This window comes from Dendrobates tinctorius, unplaced genomic scaffold (genome assembly GCF_039654945.1).
Source record: "Dendrobates tinctorius isolate UK_male_01 unplaced genomic scaffold, ASM3965494v1 ptg000191l, whole genome shotgun sequence".
NCBI classification, from domain to species: domain Eukaryota; kingdom Metazoa; phylum Chordata; class Amphibia; order Anura; family Dendrobatidae; genus Dendrobates; species Dendrobates tinctorius.
This window is the reverse complement of record NW_027361858.1, coordinates 4,770,998-4,783,940: the sequence shown is the minus strand read 5'-3', so window position 1 is coordinate 4,783,940 and position 12,943 is coordinate 4,770,998. Positions and strand designations below refer to the sequence as shown.

Below are 12,943 nucleotides of genomic sequence, written 5' to 3'. Positions count from 1 at the left end.
GTCTGTCTCTCTGTTTGTAACGGAAATCCCGTGTCGCTGGTTCATCTCCTGCTGCATGGAGGTCAGCGGCGACGCAGCCGGGAGATGACCGGCGCTAGCCTGATTGGTCGCGGCCGGCCGGGAGTGACCAATCAGCGACAGGTGCAGTCCGTCCGCGAATTGCGGCGGGATTTAAACCACGCTTTTCTAATTGGTCGTGTCCGGCGACCAATCAGCGATATTGGCACAGAATTTAACACTCACTCAGAGCGCAACGTAGTTTACTCATCTTTACTGACCAAGTTCTGTCAGTCACAGTGTGATGTACTTCAGTCACATTTACAAGAACAAGTTCTGTCAGTCACAGTGCCACATAGTTCAGTCACGTTTATATTTTACCTGGAAAATCCTGTGTATTCATTGCATTATTCTTAAATCTTCATAAATAAACTGCATACATATTCTAGAATACACAATGCGTTAGAATCGGGCCACCATCTAGTATATATATATAGCTCTGAGTAAGAAACAACCACCTAACTATCTACCTAAAACCTTGCTGCTAACAATGCCAGCGTCAGGAGCAGCCTCTCTGTGTTGTTACTGTCAAAATGGTGCTAAAACAAGATGTCCGCTCTTTATATGGAGAGGGACATGTGACTTCAGCAGCCAATGACACAAGCCATTGTGTCAGGACTAGAGATGAGCGACTTTTCCTTTTTTCGGGTCGAGTCGGGTTTCATGAAACCCGACTTTCTAAAAAGTCGGCTCTAATGAAATCGGCCGACTATAAGGGCAGCACGGTGGCTCAGTGGTTAGCGCTGCAGCCTTGCAGCGCTGGGGTCCTGGGTTCGAATCCCACCAAGGACAACATCTGCAAGGAGTTTGTATGTTCTCCCCGTGTTTGCGTGGGTTTCCTCCGGGTACTCCGGTTTCCTCCCACATTCCAAAGACATACTGATAGGGAATTTAGAATGTGAGCCCCATCGGGGACAGTGATGATAATGTGTGCAAACTGTAAAGCGCTGCGGAATATGTTAGCGCTATATAAAAATAAAGATTATTAATAAAGATTATTAAAGTCAGAGACCGACTGAAACACGAAACCCAATGCAAGTCAATGGGGAAGCAAAGTCAGCAGGGAGTGGAGGACAGTAAACACACCTACAGTGCCCATTTCAATGCCAACGACATCAATTCTTATTACTTAAGCTTGGCAACCTTAATTTACTTTATAATAATAGTTACGCATTGAAAACTGGGGGTTATTTGGCTAAAGTTGTGGGGGGGGGTAGTGCTGGCACCAGGTTTTTGTGTGCCCTGGGCCAAAGAGTGTCAGAGCGCCCTTTTAACACATACCACAATTCATAATGCTTTGATACGGCACAGAAATATAGGTATAGTACAATGAAAAATACTTCACTGCTTACATGACATGAATGGTGTTGAGCGATACCTTCTGATATCGTGAAATATAGGATCGGATTGGATTGGACCGATACCCAAAAAGTATCGGATATCGCCGATTCTGATACCGGAAACCAATGCAAGTCAATGGGACAGAAATATCGGAATTAAAATAAACGCTTTCTTTCCTTGTAGGTTAATTCTACATGAAGAAAAACAACTAATAATGTAGAATGTATTGGGGGAGGTGGAGGAGACATTAAAGGCATAGAAGATTAGCCCAATCAAATGGAATAGCAGGAATATTTTTTTTTTTTAAGACGTTCGGAGTTACAAAGATATTGACTATGTTAACCTTTTTTATATTTTGTCAGATATGTAAGTTTCACTACTTCCATGCTCTTCACTAGAGTTGAGCGACTTTTGGTTTTTTAGGGTCGCGTTTCGTTTCGTGAAACCCGACTTTTCCAAAAGTTGGGTCGAACAAGATCGTCCGATTATAGGGAAAAGTCGGGGTCGTACCGAAACACGAAACCCAATGTAAGTCAATGGGGAATAAAAGTCGGCAGTGAGAGGAGGACAGGAAACACACCAACAGTGCCCATTTGAATGCCAAAAGCATCAATTCTTCTTACTTAAGCTTGTCAACCTTAATTAACTTCATAATACAAGTTACGCACTGAAAAATGGGGGTTATTTGGCTACAGTTGTGGGGGGGAGGGCTGGCTCCAGGTTTTGATGTGCCCTGGGCGAAAGAGCGCCCCTTTAACACATACCACAACTCATCATGCTCGATACGGCAGAGAAATAGCGGTATAGTACAATGAAAAATACTTCACTTTTTACATCTCATGACGAGGCCCATCTATTTCTCCATACAGAATCATTGGTCCCATATAATGTTTGAAACAGTATATGATGAGCTCCACATAATGCTACAGTATATGTTGGTCCCCATGGATGAAGCTCCACTGTCTTATGGGCCCAAATAATGCTCCAAACATAATGGGCCCCATTTCTAATGCTCTAGTTTATAATGGGCCCTGTAAATGCTGCTCCAGTGTCTGATGTCCACCTTTGGAATGTTCCAGTGTATGGTGGGCCCCATCTATCATTCTCCAGAGTATAGTGCTCCCCAAAAATTGCTGTCCCAACATTGAAAACAATCAAATAAGTCTCCTCGCTAGGGAATCCCTGTACTTGTCTGGACTCCTCGTCATCCCCAACTTCCATCTCACTGCACAGTATTTCAACTTTGCAAGTGCTGTGATCCTGAGCAAGCAGGGGGGGCCCACTCGTTGGCGATGGCACTGGCACAGGGCCCCTGATAGTAGGTGGTGTGTCTGATGGCGGGGGGGCCGAACCTGCACTTTCATCTGCAGCTTCCTCTTTGTCACCGTGTAAGAAGGAACTGTATATGGGAAGGGTAACCTGAGTTTCATCAGGGTCAGATTCAGGCCGTGTAGCGTGCGAGGGGAGTGTAGTGGTCTGGGTCAATGTACCAGCAGATTCATCGAGCAGTGGCTGGGCATCAGTGCACTTGTGTCGCCCCCAGGAGTAAGGTCGCCACAGTGGCATTACCTTCTTCCTAGGGAGTGTGATGTCATGCTTGGGAGCAACGAAGGATCTCTCTAGCAGGTTAACTGATTGGGCGGCGTTATTCCCACGAGTCATGACCCTCCAAACAGCGTTCATGAAGGCAAAGTGTTTGTTTTACGTGGGCAGTATGGTTGCAAAGCTGAACCTTAAAGGAATGTCCAGAAGGGACCACCAGGAATGGAGCCTACGGTTAAATTCGACTCCACCTGGGAAACCTCAACCATGCCAGCTACAGAACAGATGCACACATTGCAAGCTTAATTCCGTTAACGAACGAGACTCCGTCATGCCCCGCGGTCCGAGTCCGGCTTACTAGAGGGACACGTGAGGCTCTGGCACATGAGATTGGCCAATAACTGGTGTGTCATGCCCTTACATGACCGTGGCTGCATGTGCGCTACACTGAAAAGGCCTGCGTTTGTCGCTTACAGGTGCAGATAACCCGCTGAACAACATTAGTGATGGGGATCACTGATTACAATTATTACCCGCGAACAATCATTTCCCAGTAAGTGCAGGTCAACCGCAGTTCCGGAATTAGGCCTAACCGTCATTCCTGAAAAAATGAAAAACTTACGTATGCAAACCACAGATGCTGTAGCTTGCTTAACAGCTCGCCAGCCGTTCTCACGCCAAGTATGGATTACACGTGATTGCACAAAGGTGAGAAAGGGTACCGTATCCCCAGATAACATGTATGGATAGCGTACACATTCAAAATATATGTCTATACATCAGGTGGCAGGCTCAGATGGTGTTAGGCCCAGTATGGATTGCACATGATTGCACAAAGGTTAGAAAGGGTACCGTATCCCCAGATAAAATGTATGGATAGCGTACACATTCAAAATATATGTCTATACATCAGGAGGCAGGCTCAGACGGTGTTAGGCCCAGTATGGATTGCACGTGATTGCACAAAGGTTAGAAAGGGTACCGTATCCCCAGATAACATGTATGGATAGCGTACACATTCAAAATATATGTCTATACATCAGGAGGCAGGCTCAAACGGTGTCAGGCACAGTATGGATTTGACGGCCCAGACTACACAGCGGAGGAGCAGGGAGAGGTAAAGATTGCAAATGCTAGGGCCCTGCCCAAGCAAGGGGGCCCACTCATGGGCGTCAGTACTGGCACTGGGCCCCTCATAGTACGGCGGTGTGTCTGACGGCGGGTGTGCACCACCACCGTCAGAGACACTTGATTGCACTATGAGGGACCCTGTGCCAGTGCCCGCGCCCAAGAGTCGGCCTACCCTCCTGTCCAGGGCAACGGCACTCGCACGGTGTCGTGCGCTAGGTGGTGACCCCGGCCATGGGGGGGGAGGCAGCACAGTTAGGGAGTTTTAGAAAGTGGCATATGTTGATGTTGGACATTCAGCTGATGCAAAAGGTGAAATAGGTCAAGTCCCAGGAAGAGGTGGACCAAAGCAAGCCATTTTTCTGTCACCCTATGTGTCATCAGGGGAAGGTGGGACAAAATCCTTGGAAACCCATGCGTGGTTCATTTTAATGAAGGTTAGATCATCCACATTTTGGGTTGACAGACGGATCCTTTTTTCTGTCAGGATTGATCCAGCTGCACTGAAGACTCTTTCCGATAGCACACTTGCAGCTGGGCAAGCGAGCTCCTGTAAGGCATATTGTGCCAATTCAGGCCAGGTATCCAGTTTAGCGGCCCAATAGTCAAAGGGGAATGACCTGTGTGGGAGAACATCGATATGGGAGGAAAAGTAGTTTGTAACCATAGTTGACAACTGCTGTCTCCTGTCACTTTCCATCGATGCAGTATTACCAGTTGTGTGAGCGGTACTTGAAAAATCAGTCCACAACATTGTCATGAAACCCCTGTCTCCAACGCCACTTCTGCTGTGTGCACCACGAACACCTCTGCCAAGCTGACCCCGGCCCGTACGGCTCGTGTGAGAACCATCACCGCTGCTGTGTGCTGGGAATGCCTCAAGCAACCGATTTACCAGAGTTGCTTGTTTATTAGCCAATATTAGGTCAAGGTTCTCCTGTGGCATGATGTTTTGTAATTTTCCTTTATAGCGTGGATCCAGGATGCTGGCCAACCAGTAGTCGTCATCGTTCATCATTTTGGCAATGCGGGGGTCCCTTTTTAGGATCTGCAAGGCATAATCTGACATGTGGGCCAATGTTCCCGGTGTCAATGATGCACTGCGAGTGCTGGTTGGAGGAGCACTTTCTGGCAAAACCACATCCCTCCAGTCACGCACAAACCCTGTACCAGACCTTGCCACGCCAACATTTTCACTTGCCCCACGAGATGCATCCTCCTCCCCTAAGTAATCATCCCCATCATCCTCCTCCTCTTCTTCCTCCACCTCATCCAGGAGAGGTCCCTGAGCAGACAATGGCTGAATGTCATCAAGGATTCCCTCCTCCTCTTCCTCCTCATCAACATTGGCTGCAGAAGGTGCGTCAAAGTTTGCATGAGCAGACGCATAAGTGGGATGCTCATGCTTAGGATGGCGTCGTCTGCGCTTACCAGCCGTGTGCATTCCTCAAAACACTGAAGGACTTTACAGAGGTCTTTCAGCTTCGACCACTGCACACCTGTCAACTCCATGTCTGCTCTCAAAGTGCCTGGCCGTGTATCCTCCCACAAATGCATTATGGCCTGCCTCTGCTTGCACAGCCGCTCCACCATGTGCAGGGTGGAGTTCCACCTTGTTGCAATGTCGATAATGAGGCGGTGGTTGGGAAGGTGGAGCAATAGCTGCAGCTTCTGCATACGAACGGAGTGTACAGGCGACCGGCGGATGTGCGCGCACAGTCTTCGCACCTTCTGGAGCAGGGCTGTTAACTCCGGATAATTTTTGAGGAAGCACTGCACCACCAGGTTCAAGGTGTGAACCAAGCAAGGTATGTGGCTGAGTTTTGAAAGAGCTATGGCTGCCACAATATTATGGCCGTTATCACTAACTACCTTGCCTGCCTCAAGATGTACACTGCCCAGCCATGACTCAGTTTGTCGCTTCAAGTACTCGGCCAGCACCTCGGCGGTGTGTCTGTCGCCCAAACACATCATCTGCAACACAGCCTGCTGACATTTTCCACTAGCTGCTCGATAGGGGGACACCTCGTGTGCAACAGTGGCAGCTGCAGATGGAGTGCTCGTACGACTGCGCTCTGTGGACGAGCTTTCGCTTCTGGAGGAGGAGGAGGAGGGTCGAACGCCTACAGTCAACTGTTTCCTATACTGTGGGCTAGGCAGCACTGTCCCACCACCGCTGTCCCCTGTGGACCCTGCATCTACCACATTAACCCAGTGCGCAGTGATGGACACGTAACGGCCCTGGCCATGCCGACTGGACCATGCATCAGTTGTGAGGTGCACCTTTCCGCTCAGTACTGCTTGAGTGCATGGACAATGCGGTCTTTCACATGATGGTGGAGGGCTGGGATGGCTTTGCGAGAGAAGAAGTGGCGACTGGGTAGGTCATAGCGTGGTACTGCATAGGCCATGAGTTCGCGGAAAGCTGCGCTTTCCACCAACCGATAGGGCATCATCTCAAACGAGATTAGTTTGGCAATGTGGGTGTTCAAACCCAGTGTACGCGGATGAGAGACTGAGTACTTTCTTGACCTACTCATAGTGTCTGGGAGGGTGAACTGGACTTGAGAGCTGCATATGGTGGAAGTAGCGGTGGACAGGGCGGACTGAGAGAGGGTTGATGATGTTGATGGAGTTGGTGTTCTTTCTGATGGCCTAGAATCAGTCTTTCGTTGATATAACAGTGGGATTCCCTGACTGCTGTGGCCTTGCAACGACACCTCAACATTTGCTGCTTTGCTAACCGGTGGGCTTACAATGGGGGAAACAATGTAGCGTTGCTGACTACCTTCGTTGTGATCAGTTGCACATGTGGCACTTGAGGTTTGGTGTTGTGTCCACGCTTGCAAGTTCATGGTGTTTAAATGTCTAAGCATGCAACTGGTATTCAAATTTTTCAGATTTTTCCCTCGGCTAAAGGTCTTTGCGCACTTCTTACAGATAACCTTGGCCTGATCATGAGGATTTTGTTCAAAAAAGTGCCACACTGCACTCTTCCTACTTTGGCAGACATTTTGCGGCCTAGCACGCTGTGATCTTTTGACCCTCTGGACAAGCTGTCCAGCAACTCTTTTTATTTTTGGAACCTGTCTTTGGAGTGCTCCGGGCCTGCCAGATAACAGCTGTTGCGATGTCGATGTCTGCTGTGGATGCTCCTCATCTGAGCTATTGGAAGCAGCACCCTCTTCCCCCAATGGATGCCAATCTGGGTCAACAACTGGGTCATCCATCACCTCCTCTTCAATGTCATGTGCACCTTCCTCTGTGTCACCGTGTATGGTGGTATAGTGTGCGGGAAGGGGCACCTGAGTCTCATCTGGGTCAGAATCTGGCTCTGTACACTGCGAGGACAATGTAGTGCTCTGAGTGAATGTACCAGCAGAATCATCCATCAGCGGCTGTGCATCAGTGCACTCCATGTCAGATTCATCTTGGCCTGGGTAATTCACCATTTGACTTGATAATCCAGGCATGGTATGTGAAAACAGCTCCATGGAGTAATCAGTAGTATGGCCTGCGTCATCCTTCAATCTTGGTTGGGGTGAAGGACACAAGGAAAGGTGTTGTTCATGAACATGGGCCTCCAATGACGACTCAGTGCTTTTACTTTTTACAACTGAAGAAGAGGAGGCGATAGAGCTGGAGGCTGAGTCAGCAATGTAAGACAAAACTTTTTCCTGATGCTCTGGCTTTAAAAGCAGTTTGCCAACTCCTAGAAAACTAAGCCTTCGAAGCCTTATGGAGCCAGACGATGACGCAGGCTCAACACCTCCTCCATTCGGTCCTATTTTGCTCTTGCCACTACCATCAGATCCACCACCAACACCATCATTACCAGGTGCCAACCCCCGCCCAATTCCACGGCCTCTTCCACCAGCCTTCCTCATTTTTGGTAGAAATGTAGACAAAATCCAACAAACTATATAGTAATGTAAAACAAGGTACAAGGTGTCTATAGGACAGGGGAGATTTTGAATTTCTGCTCACACTAGTGGACACTGGACACTTTTGGATTGTGTGAGGCCCACTGAATATCTGAGCGCTATGTCACAGGCTCGATGGCACAGCTGTGACCAAAGTAACTAGAGGATAAGTGAGATTTTGAATTTCTGCTCACACTAGTGGACACTGGACACTTTTGGATTGTGTGAGGCCCACTGAATATCTGAGCATTATGTCACTGGCTCGATGGCACAGCTGTGACCAAAGTGACTAGAGGATAAGTGAGATTTTGAATTTCTGCAGACACTTGTGGACACTGGACACTTTTGGATTGTGTGAGGCCCACTGAATATCTGAGCGCTATGTCACAGGCTCGATGGCACAACTGTGACCAAAGTGACTAGAGGATAAGTGAGATTTTGAATTTCTGCAGACACTTGTGGACACTGGACACTTTTGGATTGTGTGAGGCCCACTGAATATCTGAGCGCTATGTCACAGGCTCGTTGGCACAGCTGTGACCAAAGTGACTAGAGGATAAGTGAGATTTTGAATTTCTGCTCACACTAGTGGACACTGGACACTTTTGGATTGTGTGAGGCCCACTGAATATCTGAGCGCTATGTCACAGGCTCGATGGCACAGCTGTGACCAAAGTGACTAGAGGATAAGTGAGATTTTGAATTTCTGCAGACACTTGTGGACACTGGACACTTTTGGATTGTGTGAGGCCCACTGAATATCTGAGCGCTATGTCACAGGCTCGATGGCACAGCTGTGACCAAAGTGACTAGAGGATAAGTGAGATTTTGAATTTCTGCTCACACTAGTGGACACTGGACACTTTTGGATTGTGTGAGGCCCACTGAATATCTGAGCGCTATGTCACAGGCTCGATGGCACAGCTGTGACCAAAGTGACTAGAGGATAAGTGAGATTTTGAATTTCTGCAGACACTTGTGGACACTGGACACTTTTGGATTGTGTGAGGCCCACTGAATATCTGAGCGCTATGTCACAGGCTCGATGGCACAGCTGTGACCAAAGTGACTAGAGGATAAGTGAGATTTTGAATTTCTGCAGACACTTGTGGACACTGGACACTTTTGGATTGTGTGAGGGCCACTGAATATCTGAGCGCTACGTCACAGGCTCGATGGCACAGCTGTGACCAAAGTGACTAGAGGATAAGTGAGATTTTGAATTTCTGCTCACACTAGTGGACACTTGACACTTTTGGATTGTGTGAGGCCCACTGAATATCTGAGCGCTATGTCACAGGCTCGATGGCACAGCTGTGACCAAAGTGACTAGAGGATAAGTGAGATTTTGAATTTCTGCAGACACTTGTGGACACTGGACACTTTTGGATTGTGTGAGGCCCACTGAATATCTGAGCGCTATGTCACAGGCTCGATGGCACAGCTGTGACCAAAGTGACTAGAGGATAAGTGAGATTTTGAATTTCTGCAGACACTTGTGGACACTGGACACTTTTGGATTGTGTGAGGCCCACTGAATATCTGAGCACTATGTCACAGGCTCGATGGCACAGCTGTGACCAAAGTGACTAGAGGATAAGTGAGATTTTGAATTTCTGCAGACACTTGTGGACACTGGACACTTTTGGATTGTGTGAGGCCCACTGAATATCTGAGCGCTATGTCACAGGCTCGATGGCACAGCTGTGACCAAAGTGACTAGAGGATAAGTGAGATTTTGAATTTCTGCTCACACTAGTGGACACTGGACACTTTTGGATTGTGTGAGGCCCACTGAATATCTGAGCGCTATGTCACAGGCTCGATAGCACAGCTGTGACCAAAGTGACTAGAGGATAAGTGAGATTTTGAATTTCTGCAGACACTGGACACTTTTGGATTGTGTGAGGCCCACTGAATATCTGAGCGCTATGTCACAGGCTCGATGGCACAGCTGTGACCAAAGTGACTAGAGGATAAGGGAGATTTTGAATTTCTGCAGACACTTGTGGACACTGGACACTTTTGGATTGTGTGAGGCCCACTGAATATCTTAGCGCTATGTCACAGGCTCGATGGCACAGCTGTGACCAAAGTGACTAGAGGATAAGTGAGATTTTGAATTTCTGCAGACACTGGACACTTTTGGATTGTGTGAGGGCCACTGAATATCTGAGCGCTACGTCACAGGCTCGATGGCACAGCTGTGACCAAAGTGACTAGAGGATAAGTGAGATTTTGAATTTCTGCTCACACTAGTGGACACTTGACACTTTTGGATTGTGTGAGGCCCACTGAATATCTGAGCGCTATGTCACAGGCTCGATGGCACAGCTGTGACCAAAGTGACTAGAGGATAAGTGAGATTTTGAATTTCTGCAGACACTTGTGGACACTGGACACTTTTGGATTGTGTGAGGCCCACTGAATATCTGAGCGCTATGTCACAGGCTCGATGGCACAGCTGTGACCAAAGTGACTAGAGGATAAGTGAGATTTTGAATTTCTGCAGACACTTGTGGACACTGGACACTTTTGGATTGTGTGAGGCCCACTGAATATCTGAGCACTATGTCACAGGCTCGATGGCACAGCTGTGACCAAAGTGACTAGAGGATAAGTGAGATTTTGAATTTCTGCAGACACTTGTGGACACTGGACACTTTTGGATTGTGTGAGGCCCACTGAATATCTGAGCGCTATGTCACAGGCTCGATGGCACAGCTGTGACCAAAGTGACTAGAGGATAAGTGAGATTTTGAATTTCTGCTCACACTAGTGGACACTGGACACTTTTGGATTGTGTGAGGCCCACTGAATATCTGAGCGCTATGTCACAGGCTCGATAGCACAGCTGTGACCAAAGTGACTAGAGGATAAGTGAGATTTTGAATTTCTGCAGACACTGGACACTTTTGGATTGTGTGAGGCCCACTGAATATCTGAGCGCTATGTCACAGGCTCGATGGCACAGCTGTGACCAAAGTGACTAGAGGATAAGGGAGATTTTGAATTTCTGCAGACACTTGTGGACACTGGACACTTTTGGATTGTGTGAGGCCCACTGAATATCACAGCGCTATGTCACAGGCAGAAATTGGCTAGTGTATCACAAACTACAAGGTGTATGTAGAATTGGGCAGAGTAGGAATCTCCCTAGAGTGCAGGTCTGTAAGTCCTCGACTTATTCTCACAGAGTGACACAGATAGCTTCACTGTGGCTGTGATAACAGCCGTTACACGTTACTGTGTGAGGAGCGTACACCGCTGTATGGTGTGAAAACATGCACGCTCAGTACCTCAGCAGGACAAAAAAAAAAATTGGGATTGCTTTTAAAAAAGCAGTTTGCAGCTCAGTACCTCAGCAGGACAAAAAAAAAATTGGGATTGCTTTTAAAAAAGCAGTTTGCAGAGCAGTGGGTAAACAGCAATGCAGCTGTCAGGAAGCCTTAGAAGGCAGCCCAACAACCAACACCACTGATACACCACAATATAGCCTCCCCTTGCACTGCACACACAGTGACTGGTGTGTTGTACAGGCACAATCGCTAGCAGCAGAAGCAGTTTTTTTTTCTTCTTCCCTGCCTAACACTCTCCCTACAGAATCAGCAGCAACCTCTCCCTATGCTAAGATCGGCAGAAGTAAGATGGCGGTCGGCGTGCACGCCCTTTTATACCCCCTGTGACGCCCACCAAAGCAAGTCAATCACTTGCATGCCCTTCTGAAAGATGGTGGTGACCCGTGCCTATGTCATCACGTTGCCCACAGTGTCCGTGGATCCTGATTGGCTGAAAAAGAGCGCAAAGCAAACTTTTGAAACGCGACTTTGGCGCGTAAGTCGCCGACCTCGTGGCCGACCTCATCCCAGGGTCGGGTTTCGTTTCATGAAACCCGACTTTGCCAAAAGTCGGCGACTTTTGAAATTTTTCGACCCGTTTCGCTCAACTCTACTCTTCACCTTCTTTTTTACTTCTCCCACACTTTCTCCTTCATGATCCTCAGCAGCAGCAGCATCTTTTTCATCAACTTCTTCACCTTATTCATCTTCTTCTTCTTCACCTTCTTCCTATTCTTCTTTTTTTTACATTCTTCATATTCTTCTTATTCAACTATTATTCTTCTTCATATTCTACTTCTTCATCTTCTTCCTATTCTTCATCATATTCTTATTTGTGACAGGCATTCCTGTAGTTGTTATCTATAAAAGTTTGAAGATTACACCAGCCATTCTGCATGTCACAAAAGATTTACAACAGGATTTGTCCGCATTCAGTTTGGCCTGCAGCAGCAGGCATTTTCCAGGGGCACCACGAGGAGGAACCGATTCACCCCCATATACTGCTTAGTCTTCTTCTGCTTATAATTTAGATAATATCTTTTGCTCTGATTTTTAGTCTTATGCTTAATGTTCTTCTGCTTTTTGTTCTTCTGCTTTTTGTTCCTCTGCTTCTTGGTCTACTGTCTCTTGTTGTTCTGTATCTTGGTGGTTGTCTTTATGTTCTTTGTCCTCTTGGTCATCTTCTTCAGGGTCATCATTTTGGTCTTCTTTGGGGTGGTCATCAGGGTCGCCATCAGGGAAATCCAGAGTGATTACCAAAAACCATTTCAAAAAGTTTGAACTTGGAAATGTAACAAAAGGTACAAGAAGGCTGAGGAACTGCCGAGAACCAGCTAACGGTACTGGAACCCGGATGGGTAGCAGAAGGAACAAGAGCCAATGGAACTACCGAGGACCAGCTGATGGTACTGGAACCCGGTTACTAAGCAGGAGGTACATGTGCTAGAAAGCACTACCAAGGACCAGCAGACATTGCTGGAACTCAGATACCAAGAAGGAGGCACCTAAGAAAAAGGCACTGCCGAGAACCAGCTGACGGTGCTGGAACCCGGATGGGCAGCAGAAGGTACCCATGAAAAACAAAGTTGCAAGTCCGCGAACCGGCCGCAGTTA

The 12,943-nt window shown here is 47.6% G+C and overlaps 1 long non-coding RNA gene across 1 annotated transcript in view; it reads right to left on the bottom strand.

Moving 5' to 3' along the window:
* LOC141055717 (uncharacterized) overlaps nt 1-574 on the bottom strand; it is a 91,594-nt gene extending 91,020 nt beyond the window's left edge. The window contains exons 1-2 of the long non-coding RNA XR_012221518.1: nt 528-574; nt 379-442 (exon numbers count right to left, since the gene is read on the bottom strand). This is a non-coding gene — a long non-coding RNA (uncharacterized lncRNA). The remainder of the gene's footprint in view (nt 1-378; nt 443-527) is intronic.
* Nucleotides 575-12,943: the final 12,369 nt, after the last annotated feature.